Source organism: Peromyscus maniculatus, chromosome 19, assembly GCF_049852395.1.
Source record: "Peromyscus maniculatus bairdii isolate BWxNUB_F1_BW_parent chromosome 19, HU_Pman_BW_mat_3.1, whole genome shotgun sequence".
Classification (NCBI taxonomy): Eukaryota; Metazoa; Chordata; class Mammalia; order Rodentia; family Cricetidae; genus Peromyscus; species Peromyscus maniculatus.
The window spans coordinates 80,130,297-80,156,520 of NC_134870.1; the positions used below are offsets into that span (position 1 = coordinate 80,130,297).

Genomic DNA, 26,224 nt, shown 5'->3' on the forward strand with positions numbered 1-26,224 from the left:
GAAAGACAGTGTGGTGGTTTGAGCTCATAGGGAGTGGCACTATTAGGAGGCATGGCTTTGTTGGAGTAGGTATGGCATTCTTGGAGGAAGTGTGTCACTGTGAGGTGGGCTTTGAGGTTTCATATGTGCTCAAGCCACGCCCAGTGTCTCAGAGCACTTCCTGTTGCCTGCAGGTCAAATGTAAGAACTTTCAGCTCCTTCTCCAGCACCATATCTGCCTGCATACTGCCGTGCTTCCCACTATGATTATAATGGACTAAACTTCTGAAACTGTAAGTGAGCCACTCCAGCTAAATGCTTTCCTTTATAAGAGTTACTGTGGCCATGGAGTCTCTTCACAGCAATGGAAACCCTAACTAAGACAGACAGGGACCAGAGGGTAACTGTGGGTATTTGGTAGAAACACACTCTGAATTGGAAGTGTAAGTTAGAGAACCCAGTATTCACAGGGGTGAGTGCCTCCAAGGCCACACAGATGCTCTCCATTGGGAGGAGAGAGAGAGAGAGAGAGAGAGAGAGAGAGAGAGAGAGAGAGAGAGAGAGAGAGAGAGAGAGAGAGAGAGAGAAGCCAGCACTGGGACCCTGGTCCCAAGCATCAGAGGATGAGTAAGAATGTGGTGCCTGTCAGCTGCCTTTCTCTTCCCTGTTGGTGCATGCAGGGCACTGGCTTACAGCTGTGGCACAGAAGACAGAGAGAATGGTCAGGAGGTTTAGCCAAGCCCTGGACCTGAAGCTCCTAAAAAGGAAAAAAAAAATCAGGTTATGTGGGATGATCATTCTGAGGGGTCATGTGTATGTTGTGGGTACCTGCAGAGGTCAGAAGAGGGTGTGAAATCCTCTGGCACTGGAGTTACAAGTGGTTGTGAACTGCCCACTGTGGGTGCTGGGAATTGGACTTGGGTCTTCTGCAAGGATGGTAAGCACGTTGAACAGCTGAACCACGTTAGGGCTGATCTAAGTTGTTTTGTTGCTCTGGGACAGTGTCTAATGTGGAAGTGGTAGGTTTCTCACACATAAGACTGTGTGTTGCCGCTTCCCCATTCTAGAGCAGGGCTGGAGATAGGACCTGTGGCCTCTGGAGTGCTAGCTGTGTGCTCTCCCTGATAAGCTACATTTGCAGCACACTGAATTTGACATTACAGTGGACTGGAATTGTTTAAATCTGAAAGTAATGAGAGAATATTTTTATTACTTGATAATGCATGAAAAACCCGAGGATTTCCTTAGAGATAGCTTTTAGGAGTGAGAGCATTTGTGTCCCTGTAATTATTTCAATGAGACAGTTTTAGAAAGTAATATTTCTTTCTTAATAGGAGATTGCATATAGTAATTCCATATTAGCACACACCAACTATTTTATTTTGTGGATAAATAAATAAATATACCAATCATAAAGTTTGAGAAATCAAACTTTTCTTTTTCATTTTACCATGTATATGTTGAATTCTATTTCTTTTAGGTACTGGAAAGGCATCGTCATGTTTTCTTGGACATCGTGGAAGGTGGTTATGATGGTTAATGCCATATGCCAATTTGACTGGGACAAGTGGTACAAAAATTCTGGGTGTGTCTATGAAGGTGTTTCTGTATGTGGTGGATATTGAATTGGCAGACTGAATAAAGCAAGTTGCTCTCTCTAACATAGAGTGGCACCATCCACTTTAATTAAAGAACCAAAAGATAAATAAGTGGACACTGATGTCTGATTCATGACTCATTACTCAAGGAACCTGTGAAATGATGAATGCTTCTTTTAAACGTCGTTGTGGCTTGAATGTGAAATGTTTCCTGAAAGCTCATGCATTTGGACTCCAGCTGTTGGCACTAACTGGGGAGGTTGTGGAATCTTTTGGACATGGAGCTCAGCTGACAGGAGTAATAGGTGCGAGCATTGAGGGTTATAGGCCAGTCCTGTTTCCAGTCTGGCCCTCTGCTTCCTGTCAGAAGTGGTGATGTGGACCAGCTGTGCTCCAAGCGATGCTGCTGTGCCTCCAGGCACCAGCCATCCCTGGACATAAGGGGCTGAGTCTCAAGAACCACGAACCAATATAAATCCTTCCTCCTTAAAGTTGTTTCCACTAGGTATTATGTCACAATGACGAGGAAGGTAGTTAACAAAACCACCAAGTGTTCTGGTGATTTATAGTATAGGAGCTGTTAATTAATACACTCAACTTTATAAATGAAAATCAAGTCACAAAGAAGTTAAGTAACTTTCCCAGTATCCTGCAGCTAAAAGTAACAAAATCAACCAAGCAGAATTCGCTTGTGTATGTTGGTTCCAGCTATGCCCCTACTACTCAAGGAAGGGGTGTAGTGATATACTGTGTACCCTAATAAACTTGCCTGGGGATTGGAGGTCAGAGCCAGCCACTAGTTCTTGCCTCTACAAAATCCTCAGTCTAAAGAGAGTGAGTTCCTGTTTCTTCACACCTTATATACCTTTCTCTGCCCAGACATCACTTCCTGGGATTAAAGGCATGTGTGCTTCCCAGTACTGGGATTAAAGGTGTGTGCCACCACTGCCTGGCTCTGTTTCCAGCGTGGCTTTGAACTCACAGAGATCCACATGGATCTCTGCCTCCTGAGTGATAGGACTCAGGGTGTGTGCAACCACTATCTGGCCTCTATGTCTAATCTAGTGGCTGGCTCTGTCCTCCGATTCTCTGGCAAGCTATATTTGGGTACACAATATATCACCACAAAGGGGAGGCATAAAAATGAGTAAGAATTCTAAGCAACCAGCAGGTGCAAATGTTTGCCTATCTGTAACATTTTATTTTAGTATCATCTCTTTTAAAACAAAACTTTAGTTTTTTTTTCTTTAATATGGTGTCTTAATCTGTTTCCTATGATTGTCACAAAATTTTAGACTAGGTGCTTTACGGAAGAATGAGGTTTATTAGCTCATACTTTGGGAGGCTGCCTTGGATGAGGGTCTCAGAGCAGAAGATGCCACAATGATGGGAGAGATTACATGATGTCACAGGAATCAGGATGAGTCAGAGTCTAGGCTTGTTCTTTCTATAAAAAGTTGCTTTCATGGGAACTAACAAGGATATTAAAATGCATATCTGTAGCACGAATTGTTAGAAGGTCTTATTAATAAAAACAAACCCGGAGCCAGGTATTGGGGTGAACAATGAAAGCTCAGAGAAGCAGAACAGGCCACATCTAACCTCTCCTCACCAACTTTTCAGCCAATTCTATTCCTCAAACTGGAAGCCTCTGTGTCCTCATCCAAATGGATGTCAGCTGAACTGCTGCTAGAAGCCTAAAAGCTTAAACAGCTCTAGTTCCTGGTTTTCATGAACCCTTATGTACCTTCCTACCATCACTTCCTGGGATTAAAGGCATGCGTCACCATGCCTGGCTGTTTCCAGTGTGGCTTTGAACTCACAGAGATCCAGATAGATCTCTGCCTTCAGAATGCTAGGATTAAAGGTATGTGTGCTACCATTTTCTGGCCTCTATGTCTATCTAGTGATTGTTCTGTTTTCTGACCACAGATAAGTTTATTAGGGTGCACAATATATTGAGGGGACACAATATCACCACACATACCTTAATTCTTTCTAAGGTAGCAACCCCAGTGACCTAACTTCCTATCAGGAGGCTCCACCTTTTAAAGGTTCCAGCCCTTCAGCACCAACATACCAGGGATCAAAACTTCCAACATGTAAACCTCTGAAGGAAACACTCAAATAATATACAAACCATAGTAATCAGTGCTAGGTTCACAACAAAAATGAACAGCACTTATTTATTTATTTTTTGCTGTGAAACCTTTGAATATTATTTGACCTTATTTTAAAAAAAACAAAACAAAACAGTTGTGGTTTGAATATGAAGTGTCCTCCAAAGGCTCATGTTAGAACACTTGATCTCTGTTCGGGAAGATTGTAGTTCCATTCGGAGGTGTAGCCTGTCTGGGTGAAGAGAGGCACTGGGGAAAAGTTCCTGAAGCTTTACAGCCTAGCCTTGCTCCCTGTTCTCTCTCTGCTTTTTGAATGTGTGTGCAGTGTGACCAGCCAGCCTCCTGCTTCTGCCCCTAGACCAGCCCCCCACTGCCGCTCCCGCAACTGCCAGGGGCCCCCCACTGCTGCCCCCCACTCCGTGCCCCCCACTGCCAGCCCCCCCACCCCCACTGCCACGCCTTCTCAGCTGTGATGATGGCATCCTTCTGGAACTATGAGCCAAAGAAACCCTTTTACCTTCAAGCTGCTTCTGTCAGGATATTTTTAAAAATTATTTTTATTATTATTATTATTATTATTTATTATTGTTGTTGTTGTGATGGGGGTGTGCCATGTGTGGAAGTCAAAGGACAACTTTCAGGAACTGTTTCTCTCCTCTACCGTCAGTTCCAGATATCAAATTCAAGTTATTAGACTTGTGTGGCAAGTGCTTTTACCAGGCGCCATCATGCATGCCCTTTGCTGGGGTATTTTGTCAGACAAAAAGAAGGATAACTAAGACAGAAACTGACAATGGTAATTGGAGATTTCATAATAAACATTTTGTTCACTTCTTATAATCGTTGTTTTGGGAGGGAGCATATTGCTCTTGCCCAGATTAATCTCTCTTCTCCATTAACACCTGATTTATTCAAATTTAATTTGTAATGGTTCAGTGTTTAATTTAAACAACATAATGAAATAAACAACTAATGTTTCTAGACTAAAAAACATTCAACATTCACTTGTGAATGTTTAAAATACATTAACTGCTTCATTTCTCAATCCCATATCTTCATAAAAAGAAATCACACCCACCATATTCTTGTTCAAATCGATTCTTCTGGGCTCTCTTTCTTGTTGACAGCCTAACCCCTTGCTGTGACAAAAGAGGTCCAACCAGTTTCTACAGTTCTCCCATCCATAAACTGTATGATCACTACAAGTTACAAATGACAATATGGTCGTTAGATTTTTGATTGATTTGGTTTTAAGACAGGCTTCCAGTATGTAATCCAAGCTATCCTCAAACTCTGGGTCTCCTGCCTTAGTCTCCTGTGTGCTGGGATCGCAAGTGTCTACCACCATGCATTATATTAATAATGATCACTACGTATAAATATTGAAGGCCACCAATGAATTTCTTTCCACTAATTTTCTCTTCAATACCTACCACTAATTGTGACAGTGATAAAATAGGTCTTCATATGAGGAGCAAATACAATAGACTGTGCAGACACTTACAAAAGTGCTTGGCCAAACATAGTTTTCATTATCTAAGGAAATAGCTAAAAGCCTATCAGTACTGATTGCATCTTACATTTTCATTGGCATAAATACACATTTCTTACAACAGCAAACTACTATCTATTAATAATGGTCAGTGAGAAATTTTGTCAGAGATGTCTTGGGGTAGTTTTCTAACACGGTCCCTCTTAAAAAATTGCTATATCTGAATAAACTCAGGATTTAGCTTGAAAAGATAAAGCAACAGAGAGAAGCCTATGGGCCTATTAAGGAAATATCAGTATGAATTAGATCTGTCATTTAAGATTTTCAGGTTCAGTTGTGTTTAAAAATTATTCTGGGGGGATTGTAGAGCAAACAATTGTAGAACAATTACTTAGTTCTTCTTTGAGAGGACAGCCTCACTGGGCTCCTGGCAGGCTGCTAAAGAAAATGGTAACTCTCACCTGAGTTGCTGATAAGTATTGAGTAGCAGCAAAATAAACATCCCTAACAAATGCCTGGGGATTTTAGTCTTTACTGGGGATTGGTACAGAGCAACAGATTTAGGTTTAGGCAGGCCCTGTTCTGTCCATTGCAAGACACCCGCCCCCTCCCAGCAAGACCACCACAGAGCCATTTTCCCATGCAAACACACAGGGGTTTATTGATGACAAGCTCAAGCTGGGTCGTTATCCAGCACTCTGAAGCAGCAGGTGGAAAAAACAGCCCCGAGTCCTCATAGTAAGGGGTTTTTAAAGGGAAAAATGGCAATTAGGTACAAGGCCTGGTGTCTCATGATTGGGTGAGGGTATGTAACCTTTGAATTTACTGGTTGGGGTCTGGAGGTTCTTTGTGGCGTTACCCAGCAGGTCCGTATAGAGGATGATTAGGACCATGGGCCTGAGTGCAGGTGTTTGAGATGGTCTGCACTTGGCTGTGCTGGGGGATGGTCTGTATGTCAAGTTGCTCTGATTGGTTAATAAATAAAACCTGATCGGCCGTGGCTAGGCAGGAAAGATAGGCGGGACTAACAGAGAGGAGAATTAAAAAGGACAGAAAGGCAGAAGGAGACGCTGCAGCTGCCGCCATGACCAGCAGCATGTGAAGACACCAGTAAGCCACCAGCCACATGGCAAGGTATAGATGTATGGAAATGGATCAATTTAAGATAAAAGCACAGTTAGCAAGATAAGAACGCTGTGGGACTGGCGGGTGACAGAGATTTGTCCTGACTGTGGGCAAGGCGGAAAACTCTAGCTACAGAAAGCCACAAGGACATTTGGAGCCTGAGGATGTTGTTTACCAAAGTTTCTCATTGCCAGCCCACCCTGGTGGGGTCACCTTGACCGGGCCCTGGCAGTCTGTGATTTTTCTTGGAACTGTGTGATTTCTATTGGAACCAGATTCAACTGATCAAGTCCTGTTTAAAATTGAGTTCTTTCTTAAAATGGAGTTTGTCTTGTTCTCTTGGCCCTAAAGCAGGCTTGTTCATGAGTAGAAGTCAAGGAACCAGACAGTATATTTGAATAGAAGGTATCACCTAGACCCATAGGCTGTTCAGAGCATCTCTAAAAGCAACGGCCTGGTAACATCAAGAAACAGAGGTGTCACATTTCATCATTTCAGGCTGGGGAAGTTGCTTAGATGGCTGAGCTTGAGAGCCCTGGGTTCCATTTCCAGAGTCATATACTGGGCGTAGCGAACAGTTCATGCTTATAATTCCAGTATTCTGGAGGTAGAGACAAGAGGATCAGAAGTTCAAGGTCATTCTTAGTTGCACAGCAAATTTGAGGGTTAGTGTTAGGAAATCTCAAATTTATTCAGGTCCATAGCAAAAATGTTTACCTCAAAACAAACAAACAATAAATAAAGCTTTTGTTTAAAAAAAAAAAGAGAAAAACATGAAACAGTGAAACAGATTTTTTTGTGTTTTGTTTTGTTTTGTTTTGTTTTGTTTTGTTTTGTTTTGTTTTGTTTTGTTTTGTTTTGTTTTGTTTTTCTGAGACAGGTTTTTTTTCTGTGTAGCTCTGGCTGTCCTGGAACTTACTCTGTAGACTGGCCTTGAACTCAGAGATCCACCTACCTCTGCCTCCTAAGTCCTAGGATTAAAGGTGTAGTCAATCACCACCAAGCTTGAAACAAATATTTTTGTGAGATAAAATAAAATCATGTTTTGTTTTCTAGAACTTAATTATGCTTCTTGATTATCATATAATTTGGCTTGTTGTTTTGATAAAGGAGGTAGAGACCCACTAAGTTAACAAATTAGAAATCTAAAAGTTAATAAATAAAAACACAAGTTTAAATTACATATGATTTTCAGAAATGCTGAGTATGTATTTTAATGTAACTCACTGATTTCCTTGGAATTCCCATTATGTCAGTATTTTGCTCATATTTTTCACTTTGTTGTTTATCAGAGAAGAGAAGAAATAAAGTCATCCTTCTTAATCTTATTTATACCTATTAATCTCTTAAATCAGTTGCTTTTTAATGGTCTAATTTGTAAAATATTCATTATATAAATCATGACTATTAAAAGGAGGAAGTATTTCCTAGGTATAAAGATTAGGGTTTTTTTTTATTTCTTTTTATTGATTGATTGATAATTGATACAGGATCTCTCTATGTAGCTCTGGCTGTCCAAGAATTCACATAGATCCATTGCCCCCTGCCTCCCAAATGCTTGGATTAAGGTGGTTGCTACCACACCCAGTAATAATTAGTTTTAATTATCCACTTACCACAGTCTAGCATTATCTGAGATGAGAGTCTTAATACGGTACAGTCTAGATCAAGTTGACTTGTGTCACATCTGTGGGAAATTACCTTGATTAGGTTCATTTAAGTGAGAAGACCCACCCATTGTGGGTAGTACTATTACCTAGGGAGGAGATCCTGAACTGAAGCTAAACAGAGCATGCATGCATAGGTTATATTTTATTCCCAATTATGGGAGTGACATGACCAACTTATTTCCCTGATATGGTTGATTGATATTAAAATATACCCTTTCTCCTCTAATTTTCTTTTGTCAGGACATTCTATCATAACAAGAGAAAAGAAATTAAGACATTAGGAAATCATGTGTTGTGAATATCGCTCTGTATGTTGTGAGAATGTGTTGCTCTGATTTGGTTAATAAATAAAATGTTGATTGGCCAGTAGCCAGGCAGGAAGTATAGGTAGGATAAGCAGAGAAGAGAATTCTAGGAAGAGGAAGGCTGAGTCAGGAGTCACCAGCCAGACACAGAGGAAGCAAGATGTGAAGGCAGAACTGAGTAAAGGTACCAAGCCACGTGGCTAAACATAAATAAGAATTATGGGTTAATTTAAGTGTAAGAGCTAGTCGATAGTTAGCATGAGCTAATGCCCGAGCAGTTTTAATTAATATAAACATCTGTGTGTTTACTTGGGTCCAAGCAGCTGCAGGGCTGTGGGAGCCAGGCAGGACCAGGAAAACTTCAGCTACAATCATGTAAAAAGAAAAAAGAAAAATTTCAAATTACTTTAATTTATATTTTATAAAATTGGCATTTTCTTGTTCATTTTTTTTAATTGGCTACAAATAAAATAGCAAACATTCCACAACTCATTTCAGTTATCAAACTAGTTAAAAGAGATTCACAGAAACTGACATTTATTTGTAACTAAATTGATGTGGGCAGCCCAAATAGGTTGTAGAAATGCTTACATAGGTTTTTCTATTTTTAATGTTTTTCTTTAAAAAAAATTGATATTGGTGTGAAAGCAATTCAGCCTATCATTGTCAAAATAAAATGTGAAATATCAAAATCAGAAAAGAAATTAAAGTGTTTTTAAAGTGGAAAATAAAATACCTTCTGAGTGATTATCAAAGCCACTCTTCACCAGAATCTTTTTAATCTTTTAATCCCATATCAGTGTTAAAGCTTTCTTGTGGGGCCCATGAGACTGTTCAGTGGGCAGCACTTGTCACGTATGCCTGTATCCTTGAGTTCACTGCCTGTTCAGTGGGCAGCACTTGTCACATATGCCTGTATCCTTGAGTTCACTGCCTGTTCAGTGGGCAGCACTTGTCACGTATGCCTATGTCCTTGAGTTCACTGCCTAAACCCACTTGGAGGTGGAAGGAGAAGTTCCACAAAGTTGTCCTCTGACCTCTTCATCCCCAACATGGGGCATGCACCTCCCCACACACATCAGCACATGCATGCACAATAATAATACATTTGGAAAATCAAAATATTCTTGTTATTGCAAATATGGCCGTATATAATTAATTAATTAATAAAAAAAATCCAATCACCAAGCTAGAGAAAATAACAAAAAAACCCTCTACCTTATCTAACGGCTCAAGGCATTTGATAATTAATCTTTATTTTATGAATACTAGCAAGATGTTCCAGGTCCCCAGTCACTGGATTTCTGGGAAAACCTAAATCTAAAGCCCTACCCTGGACTGCCTTGTGGTTTTATGACTAAGGTAATCCCCACTGTCAGAAAGACTCACAGATGTGGGTTCAGGCCTTTTCTTGAAATGCTTCTTCATTTCCTCTTTGACTCTGTTTTTGTAAATGAGGTCCCATGAGACAAGAAGTATGCTCTAAGGTTGGCCCTCAGTTTATATGTGGTCCAAACTTCCTTTGCAGGGCCTAAATAATTTCTTCCAAACAGCCTGACTTCAGCGAAGTGTGTTTGTGTGTGTGTGTGTGTGTGTGTGTGTGTGTGTGTGTGTGTGTGTGTATGTGTGTGTATGTGTGTTGGGGGGAGGGGTGTGTGCTGTGGGATGGTCTATATGTCAAATTACTCTGATTGGTCAATAAATAAAACACTGATTGGCCAGTGGCTAGGCAGGAAGTATAGGTGGGACTAACAGAGAGGAGAAAAGAAAGAACAGGAAGGCAGAAGGAGTCACCACCAGCCACCGCCAGGACAAGCAGCATGTGAAGATGCCAGTAAGCCATGGGCCACGTGGCAAGGTATAGATTTATGAAAATGGATTAATTTAAGCTATAAGAACAGTTAGCAAGAAGCTTGTCACAGCCATACAGTTTGTAAGCAATATAAGTTTCTGTGTTTACTTGGTTGGGTCTGAGCGGCTGTGGTACTGGCGGGTGACAAAGATTTGTCCTGACTGTGGGCCAGGCAGGAAAACTCTAGCTACAAATGGTGCCCAACATGTTGGCAAGAGTTCCCACCTAAAACCTGAGAAAAAAGATTCTAAAAACAGTTCCTAGTTGTTTCTCTCAAGTTAGTGGCAGCCTGTGTGTTTGAGCTACTATGGCGGGTTTCTGGTGTGTGCACTTGACCTGCAGTTTGGCGGGAATGAGGCCTCTGCAAGTGGCACATTAAGCTGCATTTTGGATTTAGTTTTTGCTAGTACAAAGCAAAAAAAGAGGTTTCTGGGCTACACGCTGCTTTGATAGAAGCATAGACCCACTATTTCTGATAGTTGATGGCTCCCAGAGCTGGCAGAAAATGTACCACTGCCATGTTGTGAAGCTAAAGTGGGCGGAACCAGCAGCCACAGTGCTGTTTCGGTCTTAGAATGCTGCAATTTAAAGCAATAGGCTCAAGGTAATACAAAAAATAAGACACATAAAGATGGCTACCACACAGAGAATCTGGATTATGTTCTCTTTGATATTCGTAACTGAAGAAAAACATTTGATTACAAAAGCTGTTGAGTTAGGCCAAAATGTATATTTTAAGGGTACCTTAACTTCAAATTTTGGATGTAAGGATATGTTGCTTTGGAAAGGAGGTTCTGCTTTTGTTTCCACAGAAAGCCAGAGGCTATGGATTTGTTCTAGATTAAGACACATCAGGTTTGACCAGCCAAGACCCCTGAAAGGTCTCCGATGACACCATGACCCAGATGATCCAACATCCAGATCAGATTCAAGGCAACTGGCTCAGACAATGCACCCTCACGGACTACTCCATAAGGCAGGAGAAAGAATAGGTGAGGCTGGTAGGCCAGGAGTATATATAAAAGGAGAAAACTGGGATGAAAGAGATCTAAGATCTAGGAGCCAGAGAAGAAGGATGATTCTAGGGGCCAGCCACCTAGCTACACAGTAAGCCACACAATAAAAATAAGATTTACAGAAGTTAGAGAATGGGAAAAGCCCAGAGGCAAAAGCTAGATGGGATCATTTAAGATAAGGAAAGCTGGTGAGAAACTAAGCCAAGCTAAGGTTGGGCATTCATAAGTAATAATAAGACTCTGTGTATGATTTATTTGGGAGCTGGGTGGCAGGGCCCCCCCAAAAGAGTAAAAAACAAACAACACACACACACACACACACACACACACACACACACACACACACGAGAGAGAGAGAGAGAGAGAGAGAGAGAGAGAGAGAGAGAGAGAAAGAAAGAGAGAGAGAGTCTTACAAAAACTGCCTCATCACTCTCCACAATACAAGACCACTCCTAAAATATCAGTATTTTGTTAAGAAAGATATCTGAAATGCTTGAGTCTCCAGTCAAACCCTGACACACATTGCTATTCTTTTATTTTCCTATATATGCATTAGCTATTCAAGTATTTCAATTTTTTTCCTTATTAAAGCCTTTTAAATATGTGAGAAAAGTCTGAGATCCGTTTCCCTTTGGGAATATAATTAAATAATTAATGTCAATCTGGATACCTATGATGCCTTTGTTGAGGCTATTAGCATTCCATAGCAGCTAAGAGTTAGAATTAAAATTCAAAGTAGCTAAATTTATTATTTCTCAAACTATTGTGTCATAGTTCTTGGGTTTTTTTGTAAAGATACATTTTAAGTTATTGGCAGAAATTTTATTTATTTATTCTGTTTCAAATGTCATTTTATTGCAAGATGGTATAACTAATTGCAAGTTTAAACTCTCTAACTTGGTAATTTTAGTTGGGCAGCAAGCTGATGTAAATTGCTTATTCAAAAGTGATCATTGGACCACTCCAGATACAGAACAAGGGTCAGAAATACCAGAGTGGCCAATAGGTTAAGTCATTAAATGAACCTTGATCATTTTTCAAGAAAGGTACACTGTATTTTCAATAGACACCAACACAGGAAGAGTTCTGCACACAGTCTAGTTTCAGCTTAAGTTAACTCTCTCTGGCCATCTCAATTGAGGTAGATACATCCACATAGCTGGCTGAGCTTGAGCCTTCTTTGTGAGCAGTTTTAGATGCACATGCACTTGGCAATGGTCTCCTCTTCCTGCTGCACTACATGCTGTAGCCAGAAGATTTCTCCAGTCCCTCCTGGCCCTGTAGTCTGGACAAATCTCTCCCACCTATGGTCCCGCAGCCACTTATAAAATAATCACTCAAAAGCTTATATTAATTACCAACTGTATGGCCTATGGCAGGCTTCTTGCCAGCTAGCTCTTTCATCTTAAATTAATTCATTTCTATTAATCTATGTTTTGCAACATGGCTGTGGCATTACCAGTCTGCTGGCATCTCCTTTGGTGGCGGCTGGCATCTCTTCTGCTCTCCTTTCTTCTCTCCACACATCTGCTTAGATTCCCGGCCTGCCTCTAAGCTGCCTTACCATAGGCCAATGCAGCTTTATTTATCAACCAATGAGAGCAACACATATTCACAGCATACAGAAAGACATCCCACAACACTGCCTTTCTGTACAACATGCTTCTTCACCCAGTATATCACTTGCTCTTGCTCCTTGCCATGCATCATGTTGTAGTAGAATATTATTTTAAGGTATGTTACTTTTGTTTATGTTGCATTTGTTTAGCTCTGTAAAGCTGTGTTACTGTGCCTTTGTAAAATACCTGATAGTCTAATAAAGAGCTGAATGGCCAATGGCAAGGCAGGAGAAAGAACAGGCAGGGCTGTCAGGCAGAGAGAATATATAGATGGAGAAACCAAGGATCAGGGGAAGAAGTAGCCAGAGAAGGAGGAGGACTTCAGGGGCCAGACACCCAGATGCCCAGCTACAAAGCAAGCCATGGAGTAAGAGTAAGATTTACAGAAGTAAGAGAACAGGAAAAGCCCAGAGGCAAAAGGTAGACGGGATAATTTAAGTTAAGAAAAACTGGAAAGAAATAAGCCAAGCTAAGGCCATGTGTGATTTATCTGGGAGCTGGGTGGCACCCCCCCCCAAATAAAGAGTAAAATACCAACAAAAACATGATGTCATGCAGAAATATGGTAGTCCAGACCACTTTGCCTCCTTATGTGCTCTATGCAGTCTTTCCCAGGAAGTGACCTCCAAGGCCATTTGCAATGTTATTCCTCTGAATGTCAAACAGGTAGTGGCACTTCCGAACCAGTGCCTGCCTGTGCCTTCTCCATATCAACTGCATCCTGGATTTGTTTGTTTGATTTATTGCTTACTTCTTCGAGTTGAACAATTTTTTGCTCATTAAGTTTATCAATAAATTCTCCAATAGAGGCACCATATTTCTTAATCATATCGACAATCAACCCCACTACTGATATGGTAGAAAGGTCTCTGGTGTAATCACATTTCTTTGGATAGAAAATACAAGCTAAGCACAGTTCCAAGCACGAATGTCCTGTTACCACAGTTCTGGGGTAAAGGAACTGGAAAAACTCCTCAGGAATCAGCCCAAGACATACTTTTCCTCCATGTTCAGGAACAGGTGTTACAGGGGTAAGATGTGTCTGTCCAATATGAAGACCCCAGGACCGCTGTGTTCTTTAGACATGGGTCGCTGCGGTGGCAGAAAGTACCACCCGGGACAGAAGGTCTGCGAAGGTTCAGGCAGTGGTCTTCGTGTCCCTGCGACCCCTACCCGAGACTGTCAGGGTTGGTGGAAATTTTAAATGTTCTACGCATTATTTTTATTCTTACTAGTCTCATCCTTTTCTTTTTAGTTACATGGCTATCTAAATTGGTCAGAAAATAGATGTATTGTGTGTTTTTTATTGTTATTTGTAGTAACAACCTCAACCCCCTTCTATTCCAGTGGGGCTTTCTGGTTTTGTTTTTATAGAAAATAAAGATCTTAATTGTGCCAATGAAAATTTCCTTTATCTGGTTGTGGTGGCACACGCCTATAATTCTCAGGAGGACGAGGCAGGAGCATCACTTGAAATAAACAGAAATAATATAGTGAAACGCCATGAATGCAGTTGACCCATTTCTGATAGTGATGTAATTTATTTAATCACAGGGGCAATTTTCATATTCCCTTCATGTACTTTTTTGAAACTCACTATAATGTCATCTATATCTTTGTGTATGTGTTTATGTGTGTGAGGGGTACCAATGAATCCAAACTTGTCTCATTATGGAAGTGAATACATTTCAATTATCTTTCATATTTTGTAACTTAGTAAAATTTAAGACTCTGAATTAGGGTATATTCATTATTTGATAGAAATAAAAAATCAAATATATTCATATTTGATAGAAAATGGGTTACAATATTAGATACTGAAATTCAGAAAAAACATATTAATATTTTCTTTTCTGCAAATGCCTTTGCTTTTATCACTCAGGTAACATTATTAATTGAATCAAATTTTTATATTGAAAAAAGTTTATATTCATAAAAGTAGGTAAATTAAATGTAATCAGCATACAAAAGAATTTTAAGATATTTTGTTTATTTAAGACATGTATAAAAGGTTAAAAAGGGATAAAAATTAGTTGAATAGAAAAAATTATTTGGAAAACAATTATAATCTAAAAGCCTGTAAAATAGTGTTTAGTGTAACCACTAAAATTTGAATCAATGCACCCAACGAACTCCCTCCTAAGAGATAAATAAGAGTACCAACATTAGTAAGAGCATGCATTATTTTATTTAATTAAGTGCCATCCATGATGGGACACATCAATCTGCATGATGGTGGACATGCACTGTTAGACTGTTATAGGAACTAAGCCAAGATTTTCTCCTGATTCTAAAAATCATTTTCTAAATCAAATATACATGTTGGTTGCCACAGTGTTCATTTTCATTACAAGATGTTTATTTCTAACATAATTGGAATGAAACCTGGACAGTGTTATTCCACTACTGCTATTATAACCCTTGGTAGCCTCCTACAAAGAAGTAAGAAGCATGGCAGAAATTTCCCGAGGTACAGCTAAGTCTGTAACTAAAGGTGGGGTGGGGGAAAAACATAATTTCATAGGGAGGTCATCTGAAATTGGCAAACTTCAGGAACAAAATATATTTTGCATCGTTTACTGCCAATGCACTGATTTAGTTTGTATGATATATATTTCACAATCCCCTAACATACAGACTAGCATAATGAATGGTAACACTATTGTATAATCTAGATCTAAAAGACACAGTAATCACTTGGATCTTTTAAAAATCACAGAAAAGAAACAGACTCCAATTTCTGGTTTGTTTCACTATGGAGAAAAGGAAAGGAATAATTTGCCTTGTGAATTTTATTTCTTCCTTTATATAATAATAATTGGATATTTCAGGGAAAAAATCAATATTTCAACAGAAGGTGAAAATTACCAAGTCATTATTTAGACTCAGAACTCTTAGTGGAATTGTTAAATAAATAAAAGTTAAAAACTCATTTCCTGTCCAGGAAAACACAGAAATTAAATTATCCTTTTTTAAAAAATAGAGATTTTGCCATCAGCCTTTGAATTGATAGAAGCTGACTTTAATATTCCATACTTGGTACTGTTGAAATTATTTTTCCAAATGTTGTGATAATATTAAGCACATTATTTTCCTTTGATTAAATGCCTAGCAATCTGCTCTATATTAAAATTACCTGTGTAGTCAGTATCCAATTCTGATATCCTAAGTATGGATATTATTAGCCTTTTAGCTGTCATAGAATCGCAAAATAGAACAAACATGTCAATCAATGCATGATTGGGAGGATATTTTTATATGTCACCAGGGTTATAACCACATGCCTTACTCTGCAGGGTCTTGGCTCCCCAACTGACATAGAACTTTTGGTAATTGTAGTATAGACTGATTTTCCCATATGAATTCAAAGACAAAGATGGTGTTGTTTTAGGTCTATTCAAATGTAATGGCAGAGCTCTTAAGTGCTCTAAGTTTATACAAATATAGTCATCTGGCTCTTTCTCACTTGTGTTTTAATTTTACAGAGTAATCTGCTGTGAGCTCCACTTCATGAATTTTCAGAGTAGAACTATGGGCTAGAATCTTAGTACAGCTCAATCCATTTCCAGGGTTATCTGCCATGAAAAGACTGAGCCCCTTGGTTGGATCCCATTACCAGATTCCTCTTCTCTGTTCAGAGATTTACAGGCCTATAAAACAAACATAAAGCCTGTAACACTGAAACGACATTATTTAAGGAGCTTCAGAGCCAGTATTACAAACTGAGGTGAATGCATATTAAAACTAGGTTTGAGATGAACATTTTAAAAATGTACAAAGTCTTTAAAATAATGAGGATTTGTTCAAATATACAAAAATTAACACAATGTTTTATAAAACAAATAAAAACAAACCTTCCTTGCCAGGTGGTAGTAGCACACACCTTCAATCCCAGCACTTGGGAGGCAGAGGCAGCCAGATCTGAGTTGGAGGCTATCCAGATCTACAGAGTGAGTTCCAGAACAGCCAGGGCTACATAGAGAAACTTTGTCTCAAAAACAAACAAACAAAACAAAACAAAAACAAAAAAATCCAAACAAACAAACAAACAAACCATTTCCTTTGGAATAAAGGATACCAGATATGGAGACCAAGAGGTGTCTTTCACTCTTGTTCTCGACCTTATCTCTCACTAAACCTAGAGCTCACCAATTCAATGAGACTGACTGTCCAGTGAGGCAATTTTAGTAAAAGTGTAGGTCAATATTAACATTAGCCAAGCACTCTTCAAAATGTGATGTCTAGGACAAGAGAAGCCAAGGTCTACATCTATTCAAACAGGACACATTTGAAGAGAGATAAGACCTTATTCAAAAGAGAGTGATTAAAATGGTAAAAGAATTTCAAAGCCCAAGATATGCAAAATGGTAAGAGGAGTTTGAAGTCAGGAAGACTGAAGGATTCAAAATCATGGAGTCTAAACATCTGAAATTATATTCATTTTTTGTTCAAAGGGTAGGAGATAAATGCCTTCTGTCTAGAGAGAGAAAGCCTGTTGTGTGGATCCGTGTTTGCTGCACAGGTATGGGAACAGATAGAATTTGAAAATCACTGTCTGCTATTACCATTGAAACAGTCAAAACAGCCAAGATAACCAACTGATGCCAAAGCCAACAACATGTGACCAGAAGCTGGGTGTGGTGATGAATGCCTGCAATTCCAGTACTAAAACATGCATGGGAAGCTAAGGCGAAAGAACTCTATCTCAACTGGGGGGAAAAAGCAGCGTTGATGAGAAATGGAGTAGCTATGTGGTATTGAAGTCTTACCCAGGGCTTACATTCTCCCATTGTATGGCTTTTTCTGAGACCACAGCTTGGTTTTACTAGAATTAATTAGGGGAAACTGGGACATACCATTAATTTTGCACTTGGCTATGCATGACTTAATTTACAAGAACCATTGTTCTATTGCCCACTTCTCTGTACAAATCTCAGATCTTCTCAGGGCAACTATGATGTTTATGTGATGTTCATGTGTTGCTTCCATTTGGTGCTCCCATTTTTATTAGGTTTATGCCTTTTGAAAAGTGTTTAATTGATGAAGTTTTTGTATGCTGTGCCTCCAGTCTTATTTTTCCCATAAGCCTTAGGGTTTTGATTTCAAAACTGTGCATACTTGGTAATTTTTATTCATTTTATTTAAAATAGCTTTTATTAAATTTGTTTTTGATCCTTTCTCACATGTAAATAATGCGTTCTGGTCATTCTAACCCCTTCTATCTCCCTACGACCTTGGTTGACCCCTACCCCATTTCCCTAAAGCCCCTTCCTTATCCCTATCCTTTTGTTTTATTGCTGTGGGATGTCTTTCTGTATGCTGTAAATATGTGTTCTCCCATTGGTTGATAAATAAAGCTGTTTGGCCAATAGCAAGGCAGAATAAGGTTAGGCAATACATTCAAACTGAAGATAGAGATGAAGAAGGGTGGAGTCAGGAGAGATGCTAGCCTGCAGCCCAAGGAGCAACAAGATGCCAGCAGAGAGGTAATGCCATGGCCACATGGCAACATACAGATTAATAGAAATGGGTTAATTTAAAATAAAAGAAGTAGTTAGCAAGAAGCCTGAGCCATAGACCATACAGTTTGTACTTAATATAGGCCTCTGTGTGTTTACCTGGGACCCAGCAGCTGTGGGACCAGGTGGGACACAGGAAAACCTCTGACTACATTTCATTTTGTTACTCACTAGGTTTAAACAGGGCTGACAGTGCGACTATGAGTCTGAAACTGTCCACTGTGGCTCGGTGGCTCACCTGTGGATGTACTCCCCAAGGACAATAACTGCGGCCTTATGCTTCATATAAGATGAGCTAATAATCTGATATTAAGTACTTCTTGGTGGAATGTGGTACAACGTACATGAGAACCCTTAAGATAGCTGGAAATGTTTCTGAATGAATCCTCTTCAAGCTTTTCTATCTGAACACAGTGGTATGTACTTAGTATTTTTTGTACACAAGATTGGCATAGAATTTTTTCTTTCTTTCTTTCTTTCTTTCTTTCTTTCTTTCTTTCTTTCTTTCTTTCTTTCTTTCTTTCTTTCTTTCTTCTTTCTTTCTTTCTTTCTTTCTTTCTTTCTTTCTTTCTTTCTTTCTTTCTTTCTTTCTTTCTTTCTTTCTTTCTTCCTTCCTTCCTTCCTTCCTTCCTTCCTTCCTTCCTTCCTTTTTTTTTTTTAGACAAGGTTTCTCTGTGTAGTCCTGGCTGTCCTGGAACTAGCTCTGTAGACCAGGCTGGGCTCCAGAGATCCAGCTGTCTCTGCCTCCAGGGTGCTGGGCTTAAAGGCATGCACCACCATGCTGGGCTTTTTTTTTTTTAAATTCTTTACATTCCTTTATTAGAGCAAGATTCCTAATGATACAGTGATTTGCTAGGTAGAGTCCTGTGCAGAAATTATATATTCTACATCTAGACAGATTTTGGTTACACTTTGTCTATTGATGGAATAGTTCCATTTATTAAGTTTTACACATCAAAAAGCTTTGAGTTTGACCAAACTGTCCATTAATCATCTCTGAAAAAGTGGCAATTAATTTTAGTTCTGTTTACAACATTAGAAAGCTTATGCATCAGGTAGCTTCCCAAAACATTATTCCATGCACAGTGGCATTGAGCAGACAGAGCTCTTCATCCACCCAGATTTACAGAGCCACATCTGAGAGCTTCTGCCACATACCTGGGACAGAGTACTCTGGGTCACCTCATGGCTGCTGATTCTAACAGCCTACCTTCTTAGTTAGTTCACAGTGCCAGTGATGACATGTCAGCATCTGTCCTTCATATAGATGGCATGAGAGCAATGGGTCTGTGACATGGTGGGAGCAGGTGCTGTCATAATATCCAGGTAACAAAAGGCCCATTTAAAAAAAAATCTTAATTGAGAAAAACATCAAGGGTACTTCAAGTCCATGGTAGCAAACTATACCCACTTCACTCAGTTATGGAGACATTAAGATATGATTAAAATCCCTTTAACTCAATCTGCATAGCTCTGAGGTCATCCTGCAAAGCAAGTATCAAAAAATACAAAGTTAGGAAGATCAAGTTTGACAGGATGTCATTATGCAGGTCAAACTCGGAAGGTCATGCTGAGCATCTGCTCTGACAGAAAAGCATCAGGTCCTTTGAGCACACATGGTTTTATTGTAACAAAGCAACTTGTACACCTCAACATTTAAAATAAGCATCTTTTTCCTTCCAGTGAAAATGAAAAAAATAAATAAATAAATAAAAATAAAGCTACAACAGAGAATGTCAACTCCAAATAAAACTCTATAGGTTCTTCTGATTTTCCCATTGAGTAGCAGGGCTCAAGTCATCGTTAGGAGAGAATTGTATTGTAAAAGAGTCATCTTAAACTGCAAGGATGTCCATTAAACACCACAATTCAACGAGCCAAAGGAGAAGCCATGTTGTCACAATGCCCACTTACCTGCTCCCCCAGGCACCTCAAACCCACCCTTGCTGACCTTCTCTATCCCCCCTTTTTCCTTTCCTTTTGTTTTCTTTTAATTAAATGAGAGAAAGTAGACAGGTACCTGTTGGTAAATGATGTCTGTAGTCACATAGAGATACAATTGTATCATAGAGATACAATATACAGAGAAAGGAAAAAAGCTAGAAGTCTATGCACTACTATATAGCCTGGCACCCCCAGGCTCCAGAGTACAGCAAGCTGAAGGGCTTTTCTTTTTTCTTTTTTCCCCAGAGCATGGTGGCAGTGTTGAATCCAGAGTTTTTGAGATAAAAAGGGATAAAAATGAATTTAGAACAGTTAAGTGGAGATTCTTTTTCCCTTGTATTTTGCTCAAGGTATCCTGCCTCTGCCCCCTCCAAATAAGTTGAGAAACATGGTGTTGAGAAGAGAGACCTAGAAGAAAGAGCTACATTGAAAGTAAAGCCAGCTACAAACATTTGCAGAAAATTAGAGAAACCCACAAGGATATTTTGGGTATCGAATGGTAATAGGGAATTTAGTGCTTTTCTAGGTACGATGATCATCCAGGGGAATGTCCTTCATTTTCAGCAGATGCATACTGAAACTGAGGGAAAATATGGTGTGCACAATGTGAATGTTCAGCACTATTTTTTTAAATTAGTTTAAAAACTTAGCAACGAGTAATTGAAAACTGGATAAAATTAACCTTAAAAGCTGAATGAAAGGACTGGCAAGGGGTATTATTGTTAATGATATTTTCAGTTTAACTTGTGGTCTACTATTTGAAATGTTCATGTGAATTTTGTATTATATTCTTTGTGTATCACACACACATGTGTATTGGTGGAGAAATAGACTAATTGGTAGTAAGCTACGATTGCAGTGACTGATGTTGAAGCTTAACACACTCCTTAATTGAAATGGTGGAATAGAGACAGGACTCATTGCAACCTATGAAAAAAATATAAAACATTTTCTAGGGGATGGCAACATTGGTACAAAAATGAACAAGCAAGCAAATGCTTTCAAAACAGTTAGCTAAGTTTGAAACCAGGAACTTATGCAGGGACACTTGGCTCAGTCTGGGAGGAAGGGACTGGACCTCCCTGGACTGAGTCTACCAAGTCGATCACAGTCCTCGGGGGAGGACTTGTCCTGGAGGAGGTGGGAATGGAGGGTGGGCTGGGGGTAAGGGGAGGGCATGGGAGGGGGGAGAATAGGGGAACCCATGGCTGATATGTAGAACTGAATGGTATTGTAAAATAAAAAATATATATCACAAAAAAAAAGAAAAAAAAACAGTTAGCTAAACAAACAATCTATGATTATGTTTGTATGAAATATTATTTCCAAGGGGAGCATGGGGAGCCTTTCTGCCTGCTTATGTTCTCTCCTATAATAATAGATAACCAAGTATCTTACTTCTTGGTCACCTCTTCTCTGATGAGATTATGTCAAAGAAGCTCTTGCTCAATTTAATCAAAAATACTTTTAAGATTTGATGGGATGTGTTCTTCTGACTAATAAGAAAGAATGTTTCATTAGAGAAAAGTATATTATGCAGCATCTATTATAAAAGCCTGTTCCCTCTGCTTTAGCTTTGACACAACCGACAGCACTCTGTCACCTCTGATGTTGACAGCATGAACCACAGGCGGGGCTTTGCTTTTCTGTTCCTTGGCTTGTCTTCAAATTATGAATCCCTTACACTTACTCTCTCAGTGATAAGAAAATGCATTTTATCTGTATCAATCTACAACCATTTAAACATAAACTTTTTTTGGCTATCAAAATTACAGGGGAATTTGCTTGATTCTCATGTATTTACTAAACAGGAATTTTATGTAATGACTTTACATTTGTCTCAGAACAACATTAACATTTATAAAGAATAGTAATGAACATCTGGGAATGAGAACCAGTCTAGTATGCCAGTGCTGCTGGTAAACTGGCAAATGGAGGAAAAGTCAGGGGAGCAGGGCTGGGTTCAAAAAGGCACAGTACAGATTGAGGGCTGTCACAAGACACTGTAATGCACCTGCTACATTCCAGACCAGAGAGCCAAATTAGTAGACAATGTCAAAAGGCCACAAAAAACAAATGCAAAGCATGACTGGGTGGATAGAAGCATCCTAGGAATGATTCTTTCGAACACTGGTAATAGCCAAGATATGTCTATTACTTTTAAGTACTTAACTTCTGATTTCTTACTCTTTAAAATCTATTGGTGCTCTGACACCTTCAGTTATAAGTTACAGTTGGCCACACTTACAGTCTTTTGGTGGCATGTGTAAAACATATCCTCCCATTGTGGCATCAGTTATTTGTCTCAGAGGAGCCCAATGAAGGAGAAATGCACGAGAAAACCAAAGTGCACATGCACGCATTCATTCCAAATTTCTGAGGAGAAAGAACGATTCCCCTTCTGCCTCTCTGTGACCTTTCTTTATCCTCAAGGGAGCTCTGGAAATCTACTTAACTAGATTTCAGCTGGACAGTATTGATGGTTAGGAAGAGAAGGAAGCATGTAATATGATTACATGTGCCCCAATACTTCCTAGAAATAGCCCTGTGCTCCAGATCCCCCTAAGGAAATGTGTTGCTGTTGTACAATCCGTACGGCATCTTATAATTATACCACCATTTGTTCCTTTCCTGCTTCAAATGTAACTGAGTTACTTATCTAACAGTCTCATTAAAACCCACTTTAAAAAAAACCATTAATCAGTTATTCATGAGTTTTGTCCATCTCTGAAGTATATTCATCAGGAAAAATAACCTCCATTTGCAATTTAATTGATAAGCATACATATGGTGGTATCTGATAATACAAATGGTGATTCCTAGTTAAGTGCACCTTACATTTAGTAGGATTAAAATTATCTTTATTTACAGTCATCTTTTCTAATGTGATTTTCATAAATCCACTAAAATAAAAAGTAGAGATTGCTTGTATACTAATTGGCATTAACAATATCCATACAATTAGGATTGCCAGAAGAAATATAAAAGGCTCCATTAAATCTGAATTTCAGATGAATAATTATATTTCTTCAAGTATGCCCTAAATTTTTTGTATGTACAAATATGATAGGTAGTTATTTCTGAAATTTAACTTTGTATCCCATATTTTAATTTCTTTAATCAAACAACCATACATACATATGATGTTTAAACTACATAATTCTTTACTATTAATAAAAGTTTCCCCTTCTCTGGAGTCTTTAGAAGTGTTTCTGGTAGGGCTGAAGAGATAGTTCAGCAATCATGAGCATCAGCCTGTCTTCTGGAGGAGCTTGTTCCCAGCAACTACGTGGCAGCTCCCAACTGTCTGTGTCTCCAGTTCCAGGGGATTCAGTGACTTCCTCTGGTCTCCACTGTGCATTGCATGCATGTGGCGTACAGACATATGCATCATTGCTTCTGCTCATCCTCATCCTCCTGTCTCCTTCCTATGTGTGCTATAAGGATTAAGCCAGATAATCCAGGAAAACCTAACCACCTCAAAACCCAATTTAACCGTATCTTCAAAATCTTTCTTATCAGGAAAGTAACATTCATAGACTTCAGAATTAGAATAAGTCTTTATTCATTACTCAGCTTACCACAGGAAAAGCTTGGCAATCTCAAGTTGTTATAAATTTCTCCATCTGCATCATAAATAAATAATGTAGGGGCTAGAGAGATGGCTCTGTGGTTAAGAGTGCTTACTGTTCTTGCAGAGGACCAGGGTTCAGTGACCAACCTCCACATGGTGGCTTACAACTGCCTACAACTCCACTTACAGGGCATCCAATTCCCCCCCCCCTTTTTTTTGCATTTGCAGCCTTCTACATGCTTGTGATACACACAAACTCATGTAGGCATAGAAATACATACACATAAGATACATTTAGAAAAGTGAATAATGGAGCCTAGAGGGATGGCTCTGTAGTTAAGAGCATTGACTGCTCTTCTGGGGGATGTGGTTCAATTCCCAGCACTTACAATGGTCTCTGGCTTACAACCATTCCAGTTCCAGGGAATCTGATGCCTTCTCTAGCATCCATGGGCATCAGGCACGCATGTGGTGCACAGACATACATGCAATGGAAACCAATACACATAAAATAATTAAAAATTTAAAATAAAATTACACATATATACATATCTTGCATCTGTGAATCATTGGAAGTTTTCTGAAAAGCAGAGCTTTTACTTATAAGAACTACTCTTAGTAATACAGTGACATGATAAAATAAAATTATGGTTTTACTGCTTTTTATGTATTTATTAATAACAATAGCAAACATTCTTAACTATTTACTATATGTTAGACATAGTGCTGGGAATATTTTATTTCCTTTAATTGTACTATAAGGCCAATTCTATTATTCTCACTTTCAGATAATGATAATGAAAGATTAAAATTAAATTAGCAACAACAACAATTATTGTTGAGGTTTTTTTTTTTCCTTTTAGTAGTTATTCATTCAGGTACAACAGCATTTTATAGACATTATTCCATTAAATTCTTTTAAAACTCCAATGAGTAGAAAATGCTTCTAATCTGTACACTTAGAAGAAGTTATGTGGACTTAAGGTCACACACTTGTAAGGGGCAGAGCAGAGGTGCCACGCTAATCTACTGGAGTCTGAGGATCACAATATTAAACACGTACACACATACTATATATGTATATATATAGTGTGTATGTGTGTGTGTGCGACTATATGTGTGTGACACCACCTGGCAACCATACACTATATTAAGGCACTGGTCTATAGAGTGAACATGTAGCAGAATCAAAGTTACAACAACAACAAAATACCTATCTCTTCCAGTCACCAAAGTGGTGTTCTGAATGCAGCCTAGGCACTCAGATCAGGTGAGTCTGTCTAGGTGAGGATGAATAAACCAAAAAGCCTTTCTGGGTGAATCTAATGCGTAGTCAGGGTTGCAAGGTGCTGTCATAGCAGCATGTCCTGGTTAGTTTTTGTTGGTCACTTGATACAACCAAGAGTGACCTGGGAAGAGGAAGTCTCAACTGAAGGATTGCCTAGACCAGATTGGCTTTGCCATGCTGTGGAGAATTGTCTTGACTGTGGATGGTTGTGGGAGGGTCCATAGCACTGTGAGATGTGCCATCTCTGGGCATGTGATCTTGGGTTGTATAAAAAAGCTGGTCTAGCATTAACAAGAGGGAGTGAGCCTGTAAGCACTCGTCCTCCATGGTTCCTGCTCCAGTTCCTGCGTTGATTATCACCTGGAAGTGTAAGCTGAAATAAACTCTTTCCTTCCCAAGTTTTTTTTGGTCATGGCGTTTATCACAGCAAAGGAGAGCAAATTAGAATGGAGAGAGACCCTGAACTTCCAGGAAGTGGCATGCTGTGATGCAGAAACAAATCCAAATAAAATTATTCAGGAGGTCAGTGATGTACCTGTGTCACTGGCCACCAGGATGATTGCTTCATCGTTGGGACTACATGCATCTTGCAGCAGAGGGTTTGCAAAGGCCATGTGTTTGTAACCCTTTATTTGATACCGCTCTGTCTGACAAATAATAGTGAGCAGGAATCTCAACACTAACAATGACATTTCAGCATTTCTTTGTGAATTAATCTTCCATCCTACATTTCTAAGGGGGAAGCATTCTGCCTCCCTTGTCTTCTTTTCCCTCTTCCTCTTCCCCTTAAGGGGCTTGGTCCTGTGTTAATGAGACAGCTTACATAAGGAATAGGAATAGTGATGCCCTCATAAGTCATTAGGGGAAAATCAGAAAACTGGAGACATGTTCTCACTTCACAGTCTTACAGTAAATAAGATGAGGCAGCACACAGGTGACCCCAGCACTGGGTAGGCTGAAGGAGGAAGATGGAGAGTTCAAGGTCACCCTGGGCTACAGAGGAAGACTCTATCTCAAAAACAAACACACATGAACAAATTTTAAGGTAACATTTTAAACTTTGAGTTTGCAAATTTGGTGTTCTCTAGATCATTCACCTGGCCTTCTAAGATTCTTGTCTCTC

General features: G+C 39.2%; 1 pseudogene; it reads right to left on the reverse strand.

The window, feature by feature from the left end:
• Nucleotides 1-624: 624 nt before the first annotated feature.
• Nucleotides 625-25,715, reverse strand: LOC102915483 (ATP synthase peripheral stalk subunit b, mitochondrial-like; annotated as a pseudogene).
• Between the last annotated feature and the right edge of the window lie 509 nt (nt 25,716-26,224).